Genomic DNA, 17,839 nt, shown 5'->3' with positions numbered 1-17,839 from the left:
TTTTAAACAAATGCAAATATTTTTTTCGGTGTTTACAGAATTTGGAAATTGTATGAAAAGCTTGACTTGGTGTTAAAGAGACAGAAAAATTCGTATTAAATGCAAATACATAAATAAATAGAAAGTGGTCTTGTATTTTTTAATAGGTATTTCTTATATTACCGATAAAAGAATTTTCAAGGAGAGTAAAGAGTCAATGAAAACAACTGAAAAAATTTTCCAGTCCAAGAAAAAACTTCGTTAAGAAATCAACAATTACTATTCTGCCTGAAAATCAAATTAGAGACATTCGCCCAATAATATATGATTTTCATAACACAGAAAAGTATCGTTTTACTGTTAAACGGTTAAATATTAAAATTATGGAAGAGTTAGATATTCATAACATGTAATAAACTTCATTAAGAAGAGTCCTTAAAAAAATGCAATTTAGATGAGAAACAACACAAAATAATTGTAAAATTTTGATGGAAAAAAATGAAAATAAGAACTTTAAGAGTAAAGTATAGTAATATTTGAGGCAGATAAAATATTTCAGAAGGCAAAATAGACCAATCGTTTATTTAGATGAAACATACATACACAGCGGACATACTTCCTCGAAAAATTGGACAGACGATTCCAGAAAAGGTTTATGTTCTGTTATTTCTAAACGCCAAAGGCTTATAATAGTGCACGCTGGAGGGGAAATGGGTTTTATTAAAATATTTAAATGATATTCAGTTGATAGTCAAATCAGGGACATCTGGAGATTATCATTCCGAAATGAATTCGGTAACTTACGAGAAATGGCTAAGAGCAGAATTATATTAACTTATTAAATTTCATAAGGACCGATATGTACAGGGTGTTTCAAAAAAAGGTAACCTATCTCTAGGGTAGGTAAAAAACTGAAAAATAATTGGGGTTTGCTTAGTAAAAAATTTTTGTAACGCCATCCGTTTTCATGATACAGGGCGTTGAAGAAAAAAAAAATTACGCATTTTTTACGATTTTGCCGAAACTACTGGCAACATTGTAGTGAAATTTTATACGAATATGTTTTGGAAGCTGATACATCCCATGAATTTGTTTTTATATCTGGTTCTCATAGAGGGCGCTAGTTACACGGATCGTACTAAGTATTAGTTAATATAACTTTATTAAGAGTATAATTATTAATCAAAATTTCAAGTAAACTTAAACATCATTCAATTTACAAAAAAAGGTACTCGTGGTAAAACTCGTTACTGTGTACCGTTTTCGGAATATTTTGATTTGAAAATTATGAAGTAATAATTGATGTTGGTATAAAATAGTTAGTAATTAAACAAAACTCACAAGAGTTTTGAAGAAAATTAAATTAATGACTAAGAACATAAAGTAAAATTCAATTACAGTAATAAGTAAATTTAAAATATTATTTTCTTTATTAATTGTTCTTGTTGTTCTTGGTGTACCAGAATTTATTTTATTTGGTCTCACATTCCTAGTTTCTCGACAACGTCGTTCAACGGCTCTAAATGTATTTTTACTTGGTAAGTTTCTTCTGGGAAACTTTTCTGCATAACGTGTCACAGCTACACTAGAACATCCTAAACATTCGCCTAAGGTTAATAAAATGTCAGTGTATTCAACATTTGAGTACATTTTGATTTGATTTTACAAATAACAAGGTTTCAAAACTCTAATTATTGTTGATTTATCGTCATAACAATCAATAAATGTCAGATTTCCATGGCACACTTGAAGAAAATAGAGGTATTCCTATTAGAACTTTATCATTACTACTAGCATCAATTATTACCTCGTAATTTTCAAATTAAAAATTTCCGAAAACGGTACACAGTATCGAGTATTACCAAGAGTACGTTTTTCGTGTAAAATTGAATGATGTTTAAGTTTACTTGAAATTTTGATTAATAATTATACTCTTAAAAAAGTTATATTGACTAATACTTAGTACGATCCATGTAACTAGAGCCCTCTATGAGAATCAGATATAAAAACAAATTCATGGAATGTATCAGCTTCCAAAACATATTCGTATAAAATTTCATTACAATGTTGACAGTAGTTTCGGCAAAATCGTAAAAAATGCCTAAAATTTTTTTTTCTTCAACGCCCTGTATCTTGAAAACGGATGGCGTTACAAAAATTTTTTACTAAGCAAACCCCAATTATTTTTCAGTTTTTTACCTACCCTAGAGACGGGGTTACCTTTTTTTGAAACAGCCTGTATGTAACATACGCATTTGATAAGTTGTGCCGAGAATACGGCCACACCACTTTACACCCCGTATCACCCAGACTTGACAACCCAATCGAATTAATTTGGACAACGGTTAAGACTAATGTCAGTCAAAGGAATGTCACGTTTAAAGTTAAGGACGTAAGAAAATTAGCAGAAGAAGAATTTAATAAAATCGGTATTAAAGAATGGAAAAAACGGTGCAATCATGATATAAAGGATATTAATCCTATTGTCATTAATCTTTTAAGGATTATTAGAGTGATAGTGACTGTGAGTCTTCTTCTGACGAAGACATATGAATATTATTAGTGTAGTATAATGTTAATACTTGTAAATAATTTTGGTTGTTATACTTTTAAAGATGACTATTAGTTTTTTAAGTTGTGTTGTAATATATTTAACTAATTATATATATATATATATATATATATATATATATATATATATATATGTTATATGAGAAAATATTAACCTTGAACTAGCTTAAGTTCGCCGACTTCAGATTTCATCATCCCATTCCCATAGAAACCGCTGAGCACGCATTAGAACTTTGTACGAACCGTTGGCCAACATTCATGGGAACAGCAATTCAGCACTTCATACCAAACCTATAAATTACCATTCTCAGATGCCGGAATCACTCTTAGCTGCAACTTCGACCAGTCCAGTTATTGTAGTCATTTTAAATTAATTTAATACTATTATTTAATATTTAATTTGTAACAAATAAAGTTCTTTTTTAAAAAGTCAAATACGTGATTAGTGATCTAACAATTGGCGCAAAGTCAGTAGGATCCGGTTAACGTTGCTAGAACACGTGTATACTCACTGGCAGCGGCGGATTCTCATCCCTTAACGGAACGAAGAATCTACGGAAGTCCTCACTCCTGTGACCTACGGAAGGAACACCTAGTGAAGCCCCTGGTAGCCGAGCTGAGAGAACAAGACAACACTTAAAGAAGAAAGCATCTCCGAACAACCTCACTCCTGTAATCTACGGAAGGAACACCTAGTGAAGCCCCTGGTAGCTGAGCAGAGAGAACAAGGCGTCCCGATATTCTTCTTTATGTAAGTGGATTTTGAATCATCTCGTTAATAATTTGTTATAATAATTTACGAAATTGACTATACTGCAAGTCAATTAATCAAGATACATAAAAAAAATACAAGTTGATTATCTAATATTTGAAATTATTGATATTGACATATTTCTTTAATACTATTTTATACTGATATTTTATTGACATATTTTTTTTTACTTGCTATATTTTGGTATATTTTCTCTTGATATATTTTTATTTGGTATATTTGATACATTTTTGTTGATATATTATTTGATATTTTTATATTGATACATTTTTGCCCTTTATATACCACCACATTTTTTTTTCTCCCTTATATACTGATACATTTTATATTTCTCCATACTTCTATTTTTCATTTTCGTTTAAAAATATCTCGAAAAATGCCTGAGACACGTTCCCCGACTCAACAAGAAATCGAACCATACAAGATTTCGGAAATATTTTCTATTATCCCAGAATTTGAAGGCGATCCGATTTCTCTTTCTACATTTTTAGATGCGTGCGACTGTGCTTTTAAAATGGCCACAGGCGATCAGCGCGTTCTATTAACGATTCACGTAAAAAATAAACTCAAAGGTAAAGCTGCACAGCTTATTAATTCTAGAAAACCAATTTCTTATACAGAAATAAAACAATTACTAAATCTACATTTCGGAGACAGTAGAGACCTGACCTCCTTAATACAAGACTTACAAAGACTAAGACAACTATCTAACGAATCTCCTCTAACTTTCTTTAACCGTTTACAAGTTCTGAATGCAACAATGCACGCCTCGATCCAAGTAGCAAATTTATCCCCAGATCAAAAAACTGCCCAATGTGACTTAATCGATACCATGGCCCTAAACACACTTTTAACCGGTTTAGAACCTCGTCTAGGACAAATTATTAGGGCTAGTAATCCAAAAGATCTCATTGAAGCAAGCAATCGTATTAGACGCGAACTTCAATTGTCATATTTTGAAGAACAAAAATCTAATTCTAGATCAACTATTCCTAAATCCTCTCAACCAATGAGAAGACTCTCATCTCAGTTTACAAAATGTACAAATTGTGGCCGCATTGGTCATCTAAATAGTGAATGCCGCTCTTCACGTTCCGTACAGTCAAACCAAACTTTTTCTAGGCCACACGGTTACCAAAACCAATATAATAATGGACCTAACAACTATCAAAACAATCAGAACCCTAATAGGAATCAATATTCCTCCAACAATCCAAATTTCAACCAACAGAGACATTCCTTTTCATCTCAAAATCAAAATCAAAATCGTCCATCTGTTATTCAAAGAAACCCAAACTTCCAAAGAGCACATGTTTTAAACGAATACCCTAATGAAATGACGACTAACTATTATACAGACGAATACTATACAGATAATTATTATAATACAGATAATTATGAAAACTTTGAAACAGATTATTATACAGAAAATAATCCACAAACTGATAACATTTACGAAACCAATAACACACAAAATTATCAGGATTTTCTTTCACTTCAGAATCAAAATCATCCTCCCAATCATACGAACCCCTCAACGGATATTACGAATATCCAAGAACAAATCCAAGCACTCAACTTAGACAACTTTCATCCGGATCTCAATTTTCCCGAACAGACATTCATGTAACCCCATTTCATACAATGAGTTCCAAAAATTTATATTACATTAACGATGCTACCAACACTTTTAAACTTTTAATCGACACAGGTGCTGGAATCACTGTTTTCAAAGAAAACACAGCACGCAATTATCATAATAGATTTCCTGAAAACGTTACTATTCAAGGTATAACCGATCAAAAATTGTTAATAACAGAATCTGTCCTGATTCCCTTCACTGACGATAATCCTCACAAAGTCTTTATTTTCAATTTAGACATTGATTTCGATGGCATAATAGGCCTAGACTTTCTAGATCATTATGAATGCGTAATAGATCTCAAATCCCGACAGTTGCATACAAATTTTAAAACTGTCACCCTTCACAAAGTAGGACACGAGACAAACACACCTCCTAAAGACAAAACACCGACACACCCTACAGAAACAAGACAAAACAAACCTAAAATAAAAATTAAATCAGATTCTAAACAGGAATCAAATTTAAAATATCAAAACCCTATAAATGAAAAATATACTATCGTAAAAAACCGAGATCAAGACAAAAATCTTGAAAGACCAGAGAGAAAACGAATAAAAGAAAAAAACAGAATTACCATTGACAGCCGGACCGAACAAATATGCAGACTAAAATGCAACTTATCAAATACAGATGCCATATTATCAGCTCAAGAAATGGAAAAAGTTAGATTACCTCATGCATTAGTCCATGTAGATGAAAATGGAGAATTCCTAACTTCCGTACTAAATGCTAATGCTATGCCGAAGACAATCGAATTTTCAGACATTTCAATCGAACCTTTCAAAAATTCGGAGACAATCCTATCCTACAACGGAAATGATTTTGAAGAACCCGTAGTAGATAGAACACGAATAATTAAAGAACAACTAAGAATTGATCATCTAAATTGCGAAGAACAAGAACTAATTCTAGATATATGTACTGAATACGCACATATATTTTATGTCGAAGGCGACAAACTGACCTTCACAAACGAAATAAAGCACAAAATCGAAACAAACAACGCTAAACCTGTCTTCACTAAATCCTATAGATATCCTCCAATACATAAGGAAGAGGTAAAGACGCAAATTAATAAAATGTTAGAAGAAGGAATAATCCAGAAAAGCGTCTCGCCCTGGTCGAGTCCAGTCTGGGTCGTACCGAAGAAATTAGATGCGTCAGGAAAACAAAAATGGCGAGTTGTTATTGATTATCGAAAACTCAACGAACTCACAGTACAAGACCGTTATCCTCTACCACAAATATCAGAACTATTGGACCAACTAGGAAGATGCCAATACTTCACAACACTAGATTTAGCGTCTGGATTTCACCAGATTGAAATCGAGCCACAAGACATCCAGAAAACGGCCTTTTCCGTCGAAAATGGACATTACGAATTTGTCTGCATGCCATTCGGACTAATGAATGCTCCATCTACTTTCCAGAGAGTAATGGACAACATCCTCTTAGGAATACAAAACTAAAGATGCTTAGTGTATATGGATGACATAATTATCTACTCACCCACTATTCATGATCACATGTCACGACTAACAGAAGTTTTTAAAAGGTTACGAAAAGCAAATTTAAAAATACAGCCAGACAAGTGCGAATTTTTAAGAAAAGAAGTAGCATATTTGGGCCACCTTGTAACAGAAAATGGTGTAAAAACAAATCCAGCTAAAATATCTTGCATCAAAAACTTCCCGGAACCAAAGAACACCAAAGAAATAAAGTCATTCTTAGGCTTAGCCGGTTACTATAGAAGATTTATTCCAAATTTTGCCAAAATTTCTAAACCACTTACGAAACTACTTCAGAAAGACGTACCTTTTATTTTTAATTCTGATTGCAAAGAAGCCTTTAACGAACTCAAAAATATTTTAACTTCAGATCCAATACTTATATATCCCAATTTTGAGGAACCATTTTTACTAACAACTGACGCTAGTGCATTCGCGATTGGAGCTGTTCTATCGCAAGGCCCTATTGGAAAAGATTTACCCATAGCTTATGCCTCCAGAACATTATGCGGTGCCGAAACAAAATATTCGACTATAGAGAGAGTACTATTAGCTATCGTATGGGCAGTCAAACATTTTAGACCATATCTTTTTGGCCGAAAATTCGCCCTGATTACCGATCATCGACCCCTTACATGGCTTTTCTCGATAAAAGATCCCGGAAGCCGATTAGCGCGTTGGCGCCTAAAACTCGAAGAATACAATTATAAAATAGAACATCGCGCAGGAAAAATAAACAGAAATGCAGATGCCCTCTCAAGGATAAAGATTAACCATTTCAAGGATTGTGCAAACTTTCAATCAAAAATCTCATTACATGCATCGAATGAAGATGACACGGAAACTCAAGAAAACGAAGACGACGATGAAGAAAATATAGAAAAAATGTCCGAAGAACTTGACATGTTTATCGAACTGTATAGAACTAAGTCAATAATCGATTATTCTAAAATTGAAACATCGAATACGGACTTATTAGACAAATCCAACAAAAATATTGTTACATTTTTTTGGCAAAATAAACTTGAAGAACTCCACGAGAAAATAATGAATGACATATTCGAAGAAAACATGGAATATAGTAACCGAAGAATTAATATTGTACACAGCAAAACTGTAAAAGATCGAAAATATTTTATTATACCATTACCGTTTGATCCCGAACGAGTAATATCACACTTGTTTCTTGTACTTTTTGCAAATAAAGATCAATTCGATGAATCAAAAATATATTGCGTCGAAAATAATCTCAAACTACCTATCCTAGAAATATTTTCTTATATTTTTGCTGACAAAGAATTAAAATTAAGAATCTGTCAAAATATAATTAAAACAGCCAGCGAAGACGAAATCCCTCAAATTTTAGATCATTACCATTGTGGTAAAAACAATTTACATCGAGGAATAAACGAAACTGTCAGAAGAATAAAGCAGAAATACAATTGGAAGAATTTAACAAAAGATGTAGAGAAATTTGTAAAAGCATGTGAAATTTGCCAAAAAGTTAAGATTTGCAGGAAAAACTTAAGTGGACCACTAGTCATAACAGAAACTCCAAAAACACCATTCGAAAGAATAAATATGGACATATTCGAATACCCTACTAGGAACTACGCTTTAACTATTCGTGACGAATTGACAAAATTCACGCAAGCCTATCCTTTGGAAGACAAAAAGGCAGTAACAGTAGTCAAGACACTCCTACTCTTTTTTCAACACTATGGAACACCACTAAGAATTCATTGTGACTGCGGTCGAGAATTCGAGAATGCTATAATCAAAGATCTATGCGAATTATACGACATTAAACTAACATTTTCTAGCGTTAACCATCCACAATCTAATGGATCTATAGAAAGGTTTCATGCCACATTCTCAGAAATGATTAGAGCAAATCAAGCCGAGAACCCAAACGATCATCCCTTCACTATACTTCCTTATGCAATAATATGCTATAACAACACAGAGAATAAGACCCACGGTTTCACACCATATGAACTTATATTTGGGCACACTGCAGGCCGACCACCAGAAACTCTATACAATCAAAAAACACTAATGAGTAAATATATTCGAGACCTGAATAATCGCATGGAATATTTTTATAAAGTAGCCAGAGCTAAAACAGAAAGACAGAAAGAAAAGGCGAAAGTAAGATTTGACGAGAATATTTCAGAACGAAGACCTGATTTTAAAATTGGTGACAAAGTTTACGTAAAAGAATCCCAAATTAAATCAAAATCGGATAATCTTTTTAATGGACCTTTCGAAATTCAAGAAGTTTTTACAAATTCCGCAATTATCCGTAACCCCAAAACTAACCAAACCTCTAAAGTAAATTTTGACAGACTGAAACCTTATTTTGAATAATTTTCCTTTACAGATTCTATGGACTCCTTCCTATCGTCCAATCCCAAATTCTCCTCACTCCAATTAATAACACAATTGGAATATTTTTTCATGAAAAAGGAACTATACGAATATCTAATGACAAATGGACTTTACTTGTTTACAAAGAATTATTACCTATCAAAACTACAATATCCAATAATGACAGAATTTTGGAAAACCTGTTAGAAAAATTTATTAACGTGGATACACCGAGAAAACTTGCCTTTCAAGCCGAAGTACAGACACATGTTAGTCTGCTAAAACAAATCTCAAACTCCGTTAATTTAAAATATAAAGAAATAACCTCTGACACAGTACCTTATAATAAACGCCTAAAACGCGGTTTAGTAAATGGTATTGGAACAATCTGGAAATCTATTACTGGAAATTTAGACGCCTCTGATGGCGAATACTTTAATAAATGTATAAATAAGATAAATTCCGATGAAACTCAAATTGAAAATCTCCTAAAAAATCAAATATCTGTTACCACTTCAGTTATAAGAACTTTCAACACTACAATTCAAAAATTGCAAATAGACGAAGAAACTTTTAACAAAGACTTAAAAACTATCGAGACTACACTTCTGGACATTAATAATGACATCTCCTTTTACCAAGCACAATTACAAATACTAGATTTATGTGAGTCCTTAATGGAAAGCTACGTATTTTTAGAAAATTATTTAAATGATATACTAAATTCTATCACATTCTCTCGCCTGCAAATTCTACATAGTTCTATTATTTCGCCCATAGACTTAATGGACGCATTAAAAGAAATCTCACAGTCATTACAAAATAACGTATTGCCTCTACCCACTTATATGTCAAATATAGCTCAGTATATTGACATAATAAAACTACAAGCTTATCAGCTTGATTCAAAAATTGTTTTCGTTCTCGAAATTCCGTTAGTTGATCCCGAAATATTCACCTTGTATCAATTATATTCAATACCAATATTAGATAATCAAACTGGTTTTCATCATTTACTTTCAACTGTTCATAAATACATAGCGCGAGATGATGATTCAATTTCATATGTTTTACCCATGGACACCGAAAAATGCAAACAAATCAGTCAAAACCAAAGAATGTGTACAGACATTCTTCCGTATCCCATAGACACAGATGCTATATGTGAAGCCCAGCTTTTGAAACCTCTCAGCAACTTATCAAAAACTTGCCAGATGTCCATGCTTTTGGCACAAGGTTACAATGTACAAGAAATTGACCGAAATTTATGGTTACTAACCATTTCCGATCCATTACCAGTAACAATCAAATGTGCAAGGAAAGACGTCACTACACAAATAATAAAAACAAATTCAATCTTAAGATTAATTCCCGAATGTATTGCATTCATTGGCAGTACCAGAATTCATGCCAGAGACCAAATTGAGAAATATACAAATATCACGTATAGAAGTCACCCAGTTAACGTACCCTACAGATGCTGTGACCATTTTGAGACAAAGAGTCACCTATCAAAATTGAAACCACTAAAACTCAGTAAAATCAACGTAGATGACTTAAATATTGCACAACACAAATTGGACCAATATTCAGAAGAACTGGACCATATTATGAGCCAATCATTCATTGAGGAACATCTACCCTTATTCACTATATCAACCTTATCCCTGATTATTATTCTAGTTATCTTATACCTTTTCTGCAAATACCGAACCAAAATATTCCCAAAAATTGCAATCTCCTTGTCCCAGGATCAGCCTCCAACTCCACTACCACGCAGAAATTCCATTAGACAGAAACTTCAAAGCTTAACCTCCTTCAGAAGAAGACCCAATGTCCAACAGGAAAGCGAAGCAGAAACACCAATTACTCTGTAAAAGTCAAAGCAATGGCATTGACTTTTCACTAATAAGGGGAGCTGTTATATGAGAAAATATTAACCTTGAACTAGCTTAAGTTCGCCGACTTCAGATTTCATCATCCCATTCCCATAGAAACCGCTGAGCACGCATTAGAACTTTGTACGAACCGTTGGCCAACATTCATGGGAACAGCAATTCAGCACTTCATACCAAACCATTACCAATTACCATTCTCAGATGCCGGAATCACTCTTAGCTGCAACTTCGACCAGTCCAGTTATTGTAGTCATTTTAAATTAATTTAATACTATTATTTAATATTTAATTTGTAACAAATAAAGTTCTTTTTTAAAAAGTCAAATACGTGATTAGTGATCTAACATATATATATATATATATATATATATATATATATATATATATATATATATATATATATATATATATATATATATATATAACTCTGTATTAGTTTATCTAAATAGTGCTTGAAAATATAATTTCGGTATTTTTTTTATTAAAATACCATACAACAGCCGAGTCACTTTTCTGTTAAGTTTATGTTTTCCTATGTACCATTTGTATCTACCGGTGGGCGTGCTTGGAGTATCATAAATGCGCGCCCTTGGTTCTTCATATTTGGCGACTACTGTAGTAGTTTGGATTTTAGAGAAAAACCCGCTACTGACCTCCATCGGAAATGGATTTAGAAAAGAGATCGACAAATGACAATCTAATATCTTTCGTAACTAATATACGTGAATATTTAGGAACAATCAACAAGTAATTTCCATATTTTTTATATAAATAAAACCTTTGAGTTGGGACATTGCATTCTGGAACTAATGAATAGCTGAGTCTTACAAGAAAACTTTCTAGTCTGTGTTAAAAATTTCATAAGTAAAAGGAATTTTAAGTACGGCTTAATAGTATTAATTCAAAGACTGAACATTTACAAGACGAAATTCCACAAGAGTCCGATTTAAGTCATACACTTTACTTTTAGCTATCAATAATATCGCACAAGATATAGAGTTACCATTAAAAGCAAATTTATATGCTGATGATAAAATAGTGTACAAGAAGTTGTAATATCTCTCTTGGCACAAAAGTCCTTCAGTCATTTCTTTACAAACTGGAAATTTGTAAGTGGTTTTGCTTTTTCCAGTGAAAAAACCTGTTTTATTACCTTTAATAAAAATAAAATCGATAGGAAACCTACCCTAATTCTAAATTGTATTAACATAAAACAAGAAGTAGATTCAACAGACTTTTTAGGATTAAGATTCGACAGCCACTTGAAATTAACGGATCATATTAAAAAAATAGCTTTATCCTGTTAGCCAAAAATAAATATTCTTGTATGTCTTTCGTTTGTATTGGAAAGATGTAGCACTGTTTTCACTCTTCTGAAACTTTTTCGCCATTTCGACTAACAGTAAAACACTGAAAACTTTTATTTTCAATACTTCTACAAAATTTATTATAAGTAATTTATTATCATTACAGATATTTGTCTACGTTTAAGGTTGTTCTACTATCATTTTCTACTTGTCACAAGAACCACAATCTACAAAAAGTTGTTACTTATGACTTATACAGACAATATAATATTATCGTATTTCTTTATGAAAAGTATGGATACCATTTATATTTCTGAACACAATTTTATTACAATTGTATTACAATTAGTATACTAATAAACACACTCGTAACTATGTCAAATTATCAAATGATTTAAATAAACGTTCTGAAATAGACCCATAAAAGTTCATTTGTCGAAGTATATTGGGGAAGTTAATATCAAAAACTCAAAAGTTACCAAACGGTAATAGTTAGTCCATTCTAATAATTTTTACGTTTTTGGATATGAGATGCTCTGTTTCTGAGGTCCTGGTTCTAAATATAGGATGATTATGTGCATTCATCACTCTTACAATATTTTGCGATGTTGAAAGACTCGCTTTACATTTGGTTTTGTAATAGTATAGGCATCGCCAATTGGTATGATCCTTGGCTTGAGAAAGTAGACAGTAATGATTCTTGTCAAGAATTAATTTGGGATATTTTCTTCCGCTGCTAATAAAGATGACTCCTAGAAATAAAAAACATTACTCATAAAATACAACAATCATAAACATTATAACTAAATATGTTTGTTATAACCAGACAAAATATGATAAATATTATTAAAATCCAATGATCTGGTTGTGAATAAAGGTTTCAAATATAATTAATAGGAAAACATCCTATCTATTAAAACCGTTCTCTGGTATAACTTTTGTAAAGACACATAAATCTCAAAAAATAAAAATTACCTACTATAAAAATAGCAGAAAGAACTTGTTAAAAAAAAACTCCATCTTGAAATTATGACAGAATAGTCAAATCACCCCTGAATCCTATTGTATTACGAAATTTTAAAAAAGAAGCAATTAAAAACTTTTTTTTTTTTTTATTATTAAATTTGTAAATTTACAATCTGCTATTACAAGCTATTAGTAAATGTGAGTATTGCAAATACATGAGAGGAGAAATTATCCACTGATAACACTCCCAATACTAACACTAACAAATAAAATCAGTGTAGGATTATAATTTGAAACAAGAATTGAAATGGAAATTAAAATTAAAATTAAAATTAGTGAATAAAGTCTGTTGGCCACTGTCTCTTCAATCTTCGTCTGACTTCTGGTTGTAGGTGTAGTTGTCTTGCTTCCTCGTTGGGGTGGGCTGGCAGATGTTCTAAATAATTTCTTGTTAGTCTGCTGATTTCGTCTTCAACGAACGGTATTCCAGAGTCATCATGTAGTGTTTTATTACTAACGTACCACGGCGCATTGAAAATCATTCTGAGTATTTTGGATTGGATCCTCTGAATGATTTTGGTATTAGAAGGCTTTGCACAGCCCCATAGTTGTACCCCATATGTCCATATAGGCTTTATTATGCACTTATACAAGAGAAGTTTATTATCTGTGGATAACTGTGATTTTCGGCCTATTAACCAATTCATTTGACGTATTTTCATGTTGATTTGGATTTTTTTTGCCAAGATGTGTGCTTTCCAAGTGAGCTTTTGATCAAGTGTCATTCCCAGGTATTTGACTTCTGTTTTTACTGGTAGTAATATGTTGTTCAGTCTAATTCTTGGACATATGATGTTCCTGTTGGTGAATGTAATTTGATTAGACTTAGTATGGTTAACTTTGATTTTCCATCTATTCATCCAGTCTTGTAGTAGGTTCATGTGTATTTGAAGGTTTCCTGATGCTACTTGGGGGTCATCATCGATGGATATTATGGCGGTGTCATCTGCGAACATGGCTACTGTGGTCGTATTTGTTGTTGGAATATCAGCAGTGTATATGAGGTACAGGAGGGGACCCAGGACACTTCCTTGAGGGACACCGGATTTTATGGGATAGTAATGAGAGGTTTCTGTAAGGAATCTGACTTGAAAGTGACGTTCTGTGAGGTATGATTTTAAGAGTAGATAGTGAGGAGTGGGAAAGGATGACTTAAGTTTATACAGGAGACCATCATGCCAAACACGGTCGAAGGCTTGTTCTATATCCAGGAAGGCAGCAGTGCAAATTTTTTTCTCTTCGAGGCATACATTAATGTTTTTAACAATCCTATGACACTGTTGTAGAGTTGAATGGGCTTCGCGGAAACCAAACTGGTGTGTGGGGATCACTGAATTAATTCCGATGTCTTCTGAGAATCTTTGGAGCAGAAGTCTTTCTAAGATTTTTGACATTATTGGAAGTAAGCTGATTGGTCTATATGAAGTAGTAATATTTGGTGGTTTATTTGGTTTACTAATCATAATTATTTGTGCGAACTTCCAATTAATCGGGTAGTAGGCTAATCTTATGATACTATTATATATCATTGTTAGTAGGACAATTGCTTTTCTCGGTAATTTTTTTAATATTAGCCCAGTGATCATGTCAAAGCCTGGTGCTTTGTAGTTATTGCATCTAGAAATTTGTTCTTTGACATTATTAGGAGTAAAGTATTTGATTGGTAGCATCATTGGGCATGGAGCGTCTAAGAAGTTTTTAACTTGTTCTTCGTTATTATTGTTATTAAGTTCAGGTGCACCAAAAACGTGTGAGAGATGTTCAGCAAATATTGATGCCTTTTCTTGTTCAGTTTTTCCCCAGCTTCCATCGGCTTTCCTTAGAGGTGGTATGTGCTGTATAGGTCTCTTGAATGATTTCGTTGCTTTCCAGATGCTGTGGTCTTCTTTTGACAGGCTGTTGATGAATAGTTCAAATGTATCATTCCTCGCGTCTTGTAGAGCAGTTTTAAGTTGTCGTGTTAATCTATTGTATTCATTTTTATCTATAGGATTGCGACTTCTTTGCCATATGCGCCTGGCTCTTCTTTTTTGTGCAACAAGACGTTTTATATATACGGGTATGTTGGTGTCACTTGGTTCTTTGTCATTCTGAGGGGGTGTAGCTATTTCAGCGGCTGCATGTATAGTTTGGGTGAGAAGAAGCACAGCATTATCGATATCGTCTGGTTGCTTTAATCTTATATTTAAATTTAAATTTTTATTTATGTAAGACTCGAATATATTCCAGTTGGTTTTTGATGTTGTCAACTTAGGGATATTCGGACGTTTTATAATTTGCGTAGATAGTGTCACAATTATGGGAGTATGGTCGGTGGACAGATCCCAGGATGCTTGTATGTCAAAATAATTTAAGGCCATATTATGGAGGATAAAGAAGTCGAGTAGATCTGGGATTTTGTTTGGATCTGATGGCCAGTAGGTGGCTGGCCCTGTAGATAAGTAAGAGCTGTTTGTGTTAGCTATGGCTTGTCTGAGATTTTTTCCCTTTGTCGTACATAGTCTTGATCCCCAGTCTGTATGCTTGGCATTCCAGTCACCTCCAATTACAAATTTGTTTGATAGATGTTTGAAGAAGTCTTCATATTCTGCTGTGGTGATATTATGCCTTGGAGGGCTGTACATTGCCGCAATGTCAAAAGACCATGGTTGAGAACTGATACAGATTACTGCAGCTTGTATTTTTTCTGTCTGATACATTATTTCCTCATAGTGTGGTATAGTGTTACGTACAATAATAGCAGCGCCACCGTGTGCTGTTCCATCAGGATGGTTGGTGTTGTAAATAGAATAATGAGGGATCTTGAACATCGTTCTGTCAGTGAAATGGGTTTCCGATATGAGTAGAACATCAATTTTGTTATGTTTAAGAAAGTTAGTAACTTCTGTGTTATGGTTGCCTAGGCCGTTGGCATTCCATTGTGCAATTCGTAGTGACTTAAGTTCCATTACTAATTTTATTTATTACTGTGGCAAGCATGTTTAAGATCACGCTATTTTGATTAATTAGTTGTGAAAACATAGCTTTGAATTCGTTAAGGAAACTCTTCATCATCTCTCCAATGTCACTGTTTGTATTACTTACATGTGTTCCACTTGCTATTTGAGCGTAAGTTGCATGATTCTGGTTGTATGAGTTCGTATTTTTATGGACATTATTTACATTTGTTCCACCCGTTGCTTGTGTGTAAGTCGCGTGATTTTGATTGTTTAAGTGCGGATTATTCTGTACTGTATTTCTGTTATATTGTAGTTGATTATTCGCTGCAGTGTGCGATGATACTCCTCTTGCTCTGTTTCTACTGCTAATTAACTCTTTATATACCATGCATCCTTTGTAATTTGCGGTGTGTGCTCCATTGCAGAGAGCACATATGGCAGGTGTGTCTCTAGGTTTTTTACAATCAGCTGACATATGGTTGCCTCCACATTTGACACAGTGATAAGGTCTATTACAGTATGTCTTAGAGTGTCCATACAATTGGCATCTGGTACACTGGACAATGTTATTCTTTTTATACGGTGGCTCAATAACTATTTTCGCATTGTTTATAAATTGAATTTCATATATTTTTTTTATTATTTCGATTAGGTTCTATATCGACGTAGAACATCATTAGAGGGTCCTTACTTACTCTGTGTTTTATATTTACAATATTGCGTACTAAATGCCCATGTTTTTCTATTTCGCTTTTTATTATATTAATGGGCACTGTATGATGTAGATTACGAATTACAACTCTGTATGCTCTATCCTCTTTCATTTGGTACGTATGATGCACAATTTTTTTGCTGTTTAAATGTCTTACCAGTTTTCGGTATGTTTCTGAGTCACGGGAATTTATTTTTATTGTGTTGTTCTTTAATGCTGTACAATAGAATGTCTCTGTTTGTGTTACTTCCGATAGGCTATTAACCATTTTATTGTATTCAGTAACACCATATATAAAAATTGGTGGGGGTTTAGAGGTTGCTGGAGTTTCGTTGGTATTTTCTGTACTGTTATTGTTGTCGTTTTCGTTTTCATTTTGTAGAATCTGAAATTTATTGCTAGTTACTACTGTGTCTTCATTTTCTGTTGGTGTCGGAGGATTAATTTTGCGTTTTTTGTTACTATGTTGTATAGTTTGCCATTCGTGGATGTCCGATGACTCAATGTCGCTGATTTCCCCTGAAGATTCTTCACTTTGTAATGTACGTGTCATCTCAATCGAATTGTAAGCTCCATTTTGAGGTGAAGATAATGTGGGATTTATTTTAGGATTGTATTGACAGTTTGAGGAAGATTGTGATAGTACTTGGTTAGGAACATAATATATTGTTGTTGGTGGGTTATTTAAAATTTGTGCTGAATTTGATTGTAAATTTTGTGGAAAAAGGACATTTGGGCATTCTGGTTGAATTTGCTGTTGCTGATATTGAGTATTTATTATTTGACCATTAACAGTAGCAGTATAAAAAGGAACACTCACCGATAAATCTGGTGGAGCACTCATTTTAATTGTTAAAACTGTATATTTTAATTTTTAAATAGTTTATAAATAGTATATCCACTTGAACGATAATGACGGTAAAAACGCGGCCGGAGCCCGTTTTTAATCACCACTATAAACTTTCGCCTAATTCGTATCGATGTTTACAGGTCGAGAGTCAAATGAATACTAATTAAAAACTTTAAATGTAAATTTAAATCCAAGAACCTAGTAATAGGTGTATAATATATTAATACCGAAAAACAAATCTTTTACAATCCATGTAGTTATT

This window comes from Diabrotica undecimpunctata, chromosome 7 (genome assembly GCF_040954645.1).
Source record: "Diabrotica undecimpunctata isolate CICGRU chromosome 7, icDiaUnde3, whole genome shotgun sequence".
In the NCBI taxonomy this organism is placed as follows: domain Eukaryota; kingdom Metazoa; phylum Arthropoda; class Insecta; order Coleoptera; family Chrysomelidae; genus Diabrotica; species Diabrotica undecimpunctata.
Note: the sequence above shows the minus strand (reverse complement) of the source record.